Consider the following 6,994-nt stretch of genomic DNA (forward strand, 5'->3'; position numbering starts at 1 on the left):
GAAAAGTATCCAACTCGGAATGACCCTATCCCTACTCTAAGGGTGATACTTCCTTAGCAACAACTGAAAGTAAAGCTTTGATATTTTCCTTTATGAAAGTACAGAGAAGGAAGAAAAGATTGACCAACCGATATCCTTCGCTTTTGTCGATCTTGTCTTCTCTCTTCGTCCCTTGCTTCCAGCTCCTTGTTCTCTTGCCGGCCTAGCTACACAAATATCCTGCACAAACAAGAGAGGGAAACTACAAGAAACATGTACTCATAACTGATGCATGGATTAGAGTGAATCAGATATACAAGTAAATACAATACATCAATGCAATACAAGTATATAGGAGAACATTCAAAGCTTTATTGATAGAAGTAAAAGGTTCTGAGAAGGTTACAACCATCAATGGCTCCAATCCAGCAGCACCTCCCCAGCAGCAAGAAATCTCCTCTTCACCTCTATAAAAGCAATCACCCAATAACTCTAACTGTAAACCAACAGCACTTCCTTGCTTTGCACAAAATTCCAGCCTCCTTAGACCTCATAGAAGAGCTCTATATATAGGATAGAAGAAGAAAGGATGAGTCAGCTTGAGACTGACATAAAGCTGCCTTGTGTCCTTTCCCTCTTCAGTTAATCTTCAGTTCTTAAGTCCACTTGGAGATCCTTGCTTACACATGGAGATCAAGTACCTCTTACTCATCACAGGGCGAATTCCTTGAACCAAGTGTCAGTTTGGAAGCTTCCTGGGCAGTTGACACCTTGCAGAATGACTGTGCCACTTGGCCAATCTCGCCCAGCGCAGGTAGCCTTCATTGGTTTTGACTTTCAGCGCAGGTACAAGGAGGAGCAGTTGACATTCAGCGCAGATGCTCAATGGAGCAGCTGACATGATCCAAAAATAGCCTGTTTTTGAGTGTTTTCAGGTGGAGAACTGATAGGAAGTGCTGTGGTTTGCTGACCTTGTTCCTCTAGGGGTAAGAACAACATGTTTAGGGACTTTGGATCCCTGTAATTATCGACATTTCATGCTCCATTCTGCGAGGCACAAAAATGTCTATAACAGTTGCCCCCTAAAGTATGAGGCCGTTTATCGGGTGAAATGCTTTATCCAGAGGGTCCGAAGTTCATTCAAGTGCTGAGAGGTGCCCTGTAATACAATACAATACAATACACTATTTTTCATTCTGTTTTCATGATCTAGCTGAGGCGGGCATTCCCATGCTCAGCTTTATAAATACATTTTGGTACATAGAACAGACGATCGTCTGATGGTAGACTGATAACTCTCTGCTGAAATTATCATCCTTTGAGTAGGATGATCATCTGCTGCAATGATGTACATGACAAATGCTTTTATATTTCCTGAATATGTATCGCAGCCCGGATGGATGAAACTAGATCCGGGGTCTTCAAACTCGTTCGATCTTCACTCTAAGTACAAGTCAATCCATGTGAGAATTTCGCTGAAGTCGAACATGGAAAGACATCACTTGATTACCGGTCAATGATGAAAACCGTTAACAAGCGCGAGAGGAATCACCGATAATGATAATGACCCTCAAGGTACTGCAGTACAATTCACGTGGCGTGAATAAAGGACTTGGCGTCGAACGCCACGCAAAATCTTCTGGTCGAAGGTCATTAATGTATACCTGTCGCCGGAAGTGAGAAACTTGCCATTGAGGCATGCAAGCTTCAAAGTACTGATGGGGTTGTTCCTAGATCAACTTCTTGGATAATGAGCTGAAGTCGACAAGAAGCGATCCGTCAAAGGAGGGCCTTAATGAATCCCACATCAATGACACGGAACGGAGCTAATGATTTTAGTGGAGGTGAAAACAAACTGTGATATATGATTCAGGGTGGCGATCATGAATGGATGAAGGATAATGTATGGCAGTGGATGGGACACGGTTGACACTTTCAGAATGACCTCTCTTGAACATATAACGACACTGATGCGATGGATCGGTAGCATTACCCCAAAATGTGGATGGTTTGGCGAAGACCATGGTGATGAGACTGGTGAATGAAACAACCCAACCCGATGTGGTACGGAAGAAAAGTGTCATGTTCAAGAGCGACTTGCTACCATTAAGCTTCGATGTTCTCCCAATTTTTCCCCAGTCATTTCTGACCAGTACCTCTTTATTTTTGTCAAGCTTGAGGAGGATAACATATGCTTGTTCTATAACCTGCCCTTCGGGCAAGCCCATCACTATGATTTAACGAGCTTAGCGATAGGGAAACTCGTTCTCGTCTAAAGACAAGTTTGTCGCTATTTAATCATTTTAACGAGTCTAACGACAAGGAAAACTCGGTCCTTTTCATTTTTAGAGAGTCTGAAAAGGTACAGAAAGTTAACTCCATAATTCCTTTTTCGTCATCTAATCCCTTAAGTCCGAAAAAGTATAAAACAATACAGAAGGGATGGGTGTTCGGTACTTTTAACGAGCCGAACAAGACAAGCGCTCGATCTTTTTGTGTAATAATCCCTCAGGTCCAAAAAGATTAAAGTCTAAATGAGGGATAGCTCTTCCGGTCCTTTTAACGAGCTGGAAGGCCAAAACTCGACAAACTTTTCATATTTTACGAGTCTGAAAAGAGCTCAAAGAGGACTCGTCTTTTGAGGAACGAGTGATGAACAGGGATAGCAGCAGATTCCAGGTACAGGTTGGAATTCTCCAATCACGGCAGTGTCACAAGGATGGCTAGGTGAAATCACTCTTCGCAGATGTTCCTCAAAATGGGTAAACACACAAATGGAAGTGAATGATCGGCCAAATGACGGTGGAGGTGACGGTGCACAAACACGACCAAGGCTTTTATGGCTGATGAATTTACGATCTCAAAAAGGTATTTACTGGTTCATTTTTTCTGAATGAGCTTGAACTCTAAAGGAAAGCCTGCTCATAAACTTATGTTTATTTTTTAACGAGCATGAACTATGCGCTAAAACTGCTCGGATCTTGCTTATTTTTTAACGAGCATGAACTATGTGCTAAAACTGCTCGATATACCAGTCATAAAATAAGAATGCCTCCTCTAAGGATCCATTTTTTATAGAGCTTGCGCCTTACCACAGCTATGCTCCAACTCATCCTTCCTTTGTGTAAGTTCGGAAAATGGTTAATCTTAAAACCAGATAAATAACCGCCCCTAGCTTGCACTCCAGAAGGTTTGCATGCCCCCAGGTATAGGGTAGGATTTCGAGGCTGCCCCTCCTCTCCCCCACCTCTGCTTTTCTTTGGGTGTTCACAGCTACTTGTCATCTTGCTAATCTAATGTTAACGATACTAGTCTTCTCGTTATTCTAAGGGGTCTTATGCGGTACTCAGTCTTCTCGTCGGCCCACCTTTTAACGAACAGCTATTTGTGACAAGAGAAGAACACTACTCAAAGACAAAACATTGGTATTATTGAGGGAGGCTTGCCTCTTTCTTATTATCCGAAGAGGGTTCTATTTGCTGCCGCAAATCAATCTCTTTCTTCGGCGATGTCTATCATTGGGTTACTCAAAGATGGTTACTCTTTGTCACAACAATAGAATCTCTTTCTTTGGAGGATGCCCCTACTTATCCTTCAAAACATTTGTTTTAATGGGTGAGGCTTGCTTTTCCCCAAAGATGGTTACTACTTGTTGCAATAAGGGAATTCCTACTTGGGCAGTGCCCACCTCTTTAGACAAAGGTGAATGACTCTTTTGCCAAACACATAACTTTAACAAAAGAATACTATTCTAGAACAACCCCTCTTCCATCCACGGACGGGGTATGGACTAGTCATATTCTTCTGCGGAAATTCTACCTTATACCCAGGGTTTCTTCTGCCCGGAGCAGACCAGGGTGCATGCCCCCTGGGTTCCAGTCTTTATTTCCGAATCACTCGCACTCATCGGGAAGGAGGACTGGGGGCGAAGGCGAATCTTGTGTGAACAGACCACTTAGGAATGGTATTTGACTATTTGCGATGCGAGATCCCGGAAATGAAAGTTGGTCTACGAGCTTGACCATCCTTCCTTCGTGTGGAAAACACATTACTCTAAAAAGTGAGGAGACTATCGCTCCCATGCAATAAATATAGTCACGTCCAAGGAGTAAGTTATAATCCAAGGGTCCTTGGACGACCATCACGTTCAAATTGACGGTCTTCCCTTTCAATGTAACAGGCACATTGGGGAGGATTCCTAATGGTCGACTGGTTCCTTTATCAAAACCTGAGAGATTTCTTAACTCAGGTAAAAGCGCCGGGGAACCCAGTGCTTTCCAAGCAACAGAGGAAAGGATACTCACAGACGCCCCTTCATCAATGATAGTACCAGCCATGATCATTCTATAGATCTGGACAATGATTCTGAATGGTACACTGGCTGGTAGACGGGGTCTGCCTAGTTGATTCCAATCAAAGGATACAACCAGGTTGCTTGGTGGTGGGACCGAATATACGGCCAGATATGACCCTGATGATGTTCCTTCCTGCGATAAAGGAATGGGCACATTGCCCTGACGCTCATCAGAGTCGGTGCTGATGAAAAGAACCTGGATGGTGTCATCCTTATTCTCTTCAGTGAGGGTGTCGCATGAAGATGACTCTTCGGCGACGGTGTCATTTGAAGATGAAACTTCTGAAGGTAGAACCGAGTCAACTGCCGTATCGACCTTTGGACTTTCGTCCGGTCTGGATTCAGTAGGTTCATTTTCAGTGACTGATGCTTCAGCCGACCACTTGAGTGGGCCAGCTGTATTTTCAATCAACGAAGGACTTGGCACGAGTTTTTTGTATCCAGGAGGAAGTTTTACCGGTGAAACCGGACGATCTTCCAAAACTCTCTTCGCTTCATCTAAGAAGGGACAACGGTGGATGGCATGACTGCCTTCACACAACTTACAGGGGAATCTTACTCCCCCTTTTTGTCTTGATCCTTCACTTTCGCTGGTTGACGGAAAGCCATCAACCTGATTGTCAGAGGTTGATGCCCCCGAATTGTGCAGACGAGGGGACCAGTCCCTTAGTATCCGGGGAATACAGGGACAATCTCTGTGGAAATGGTCTCCCCTACATATGACACATGGCGATTTAGGCCCGGTCTGTGCAGTGGGTGGGTTTTCGTCAGATGTCTTTTGCTTGCCCCCAGTCGCCTTAGGCTCCTTCTGCTTCTTTTCTTTCTTCTTCTTTTCCTTCTTCTCCTTGGGAGGTTGACTTTTGCCAGCTCTACCTTGCGAAGATGAAGGATCAAAGGAAGTATTGTAAGAAGTGGAAGGCTGGTGGGTAGTTCTAGACTGTTCTGACTGTTGATTCGACTGCTCAGGATTAGTGGTGATCTGGACTACATTAGTTGAAAAGAGCCATACAGGTAGGCCAATTGTCAATCCTGGAAGTGACAATGTCGCCATATGAGGCGCACCAACATCTCCCCAAGAGGAGAAGGGATTTGGACCTCCGCCAAGGTTGCCTCCTTGGTTGGTGGGCTCCATACTTTTCAACTGAAAGATCAACGTGGGAATAACAGGTGATTTTGTTCCGCTTAAAATAAATTTTATTAACGACGCTTTCAGACACAAACTTGCTTTTTCATGTTTTAAGAGTCGAGAAAAAGCTAAAGATGACTCTAGTCGCCTTCGATGTTTTAACGAGCCCGAAGTGACAAATGCTCGGTTGGACTTTTTCAGTTATAGAGTTTGAAAAAGGCCAAAAGAAACTGCTCTGGAGATCTAGGCAGAGGGTGTGCCAAACCTTTCGCGAAACCACAGAATACGTTTTACGGTACGGGTGGTCGATCTTCGTGAATGCTGTGTTCACTGCATCGCGATCAGTAGGGCGGTCGACACGGCTTCCTATGGATAAAGGATAATTGCCTATAGGGGTCTCCCAATATATGCGCGACGGTACGTGGGAGCACAAGTCCGTATTAGTGCCACCGACTCTCAGGAGGAATCACCCACCTTCGTAGAGATCGACAGTCACTATGTTTAACGACGCCGGAACACGTCTCTACCTAGACCTCTAGATGTTTGCGTTATGTTACAAAGCGTTGTTATGTAAATTGAATTTATTTTAATGTTGATCTTACTTAGCAGTTTGCCTTTAAGGATCACCACTAGATGTATATATACAACTTCCTAAATGCAATCTAAGATGAGAAGCAAAACTTTTCAATCTTTCAACTTTGAAAACCTTAATCTACTGAGGGAAAGGAAAGACATCAACTTTTCACACAGATCATAGAACACACACTAAATGCACTTTTTCCTAAATCAACATGCAAACTGTCAATAATGCACATGCACAATGCAGATATTTCTTTTCTTTATCCTTAATGTTGATGTAAGACAAAAAGGAAACTGTTGTATAACTTTGAATCTAATTTCAAGCGAAAGTAAACAAGCTTGTCCAAAATCAAAAGACACCTTAAGATCGACTTGTTTAGACACTGGAAATGTATAGATTCAAACCACAAAATGAAAAACAAACAAACTCAAACAGCCATGAACAGTAACAAAACTAGCTCTTGAGATCACAAAGACACTTCTACAGTTCAGGATCTAAGAGGCCACAACTATACTGGTTTGCTTTTCAGAATGGGAAACTGTAACTGAAACAAGAAATACTGAAAGAACAATCACAGTTTCATCACACAACTGAGGCGGAATAATGTCAAGGAAAGTTGGTTTACAGCAAGTACAAATGACAAGCAATCAGCAGCAAAATAACAGTGAAAACAGGGCTAAGACTCAGTAGGAAACCTCAGCAAGACATTGGCTAACTGGTTCAGCGCAGGCTCTGGTCTGTCAAATTGACTCTCAGCGCAGTTCCCGAATGGAGTACATGCGCTGAAATGCAGACTGCCTTTGGGCAGCCTGCACTGAGACACGAGAGTTGCGTTTACAAGGATTTCCGGGTCATAAAAAGCTCAAAAATTCACTGTTTTTGCTGAAATAAAACGCTATAGGTCAAGTACAAGCTAAGGGATGATCAAGAGGATGAAAAGCTATCACAAAGAGCA

This window comes from Pinus tabuliformis, chromosome Q (genome assembly GCF_031772625.1).
Source record: "Pinus tabuliformis cultivar Carrire ecotype Pingquan chromosome Q, CPIR1, whole genome shotgun sequence".
Taxonomy (NCBI): Eukaryota; Viridiplantae; Streptophyta; class Pinopsida; order Pinales; family Pinaceae; genus Pinus; species Pinus tabuliformis.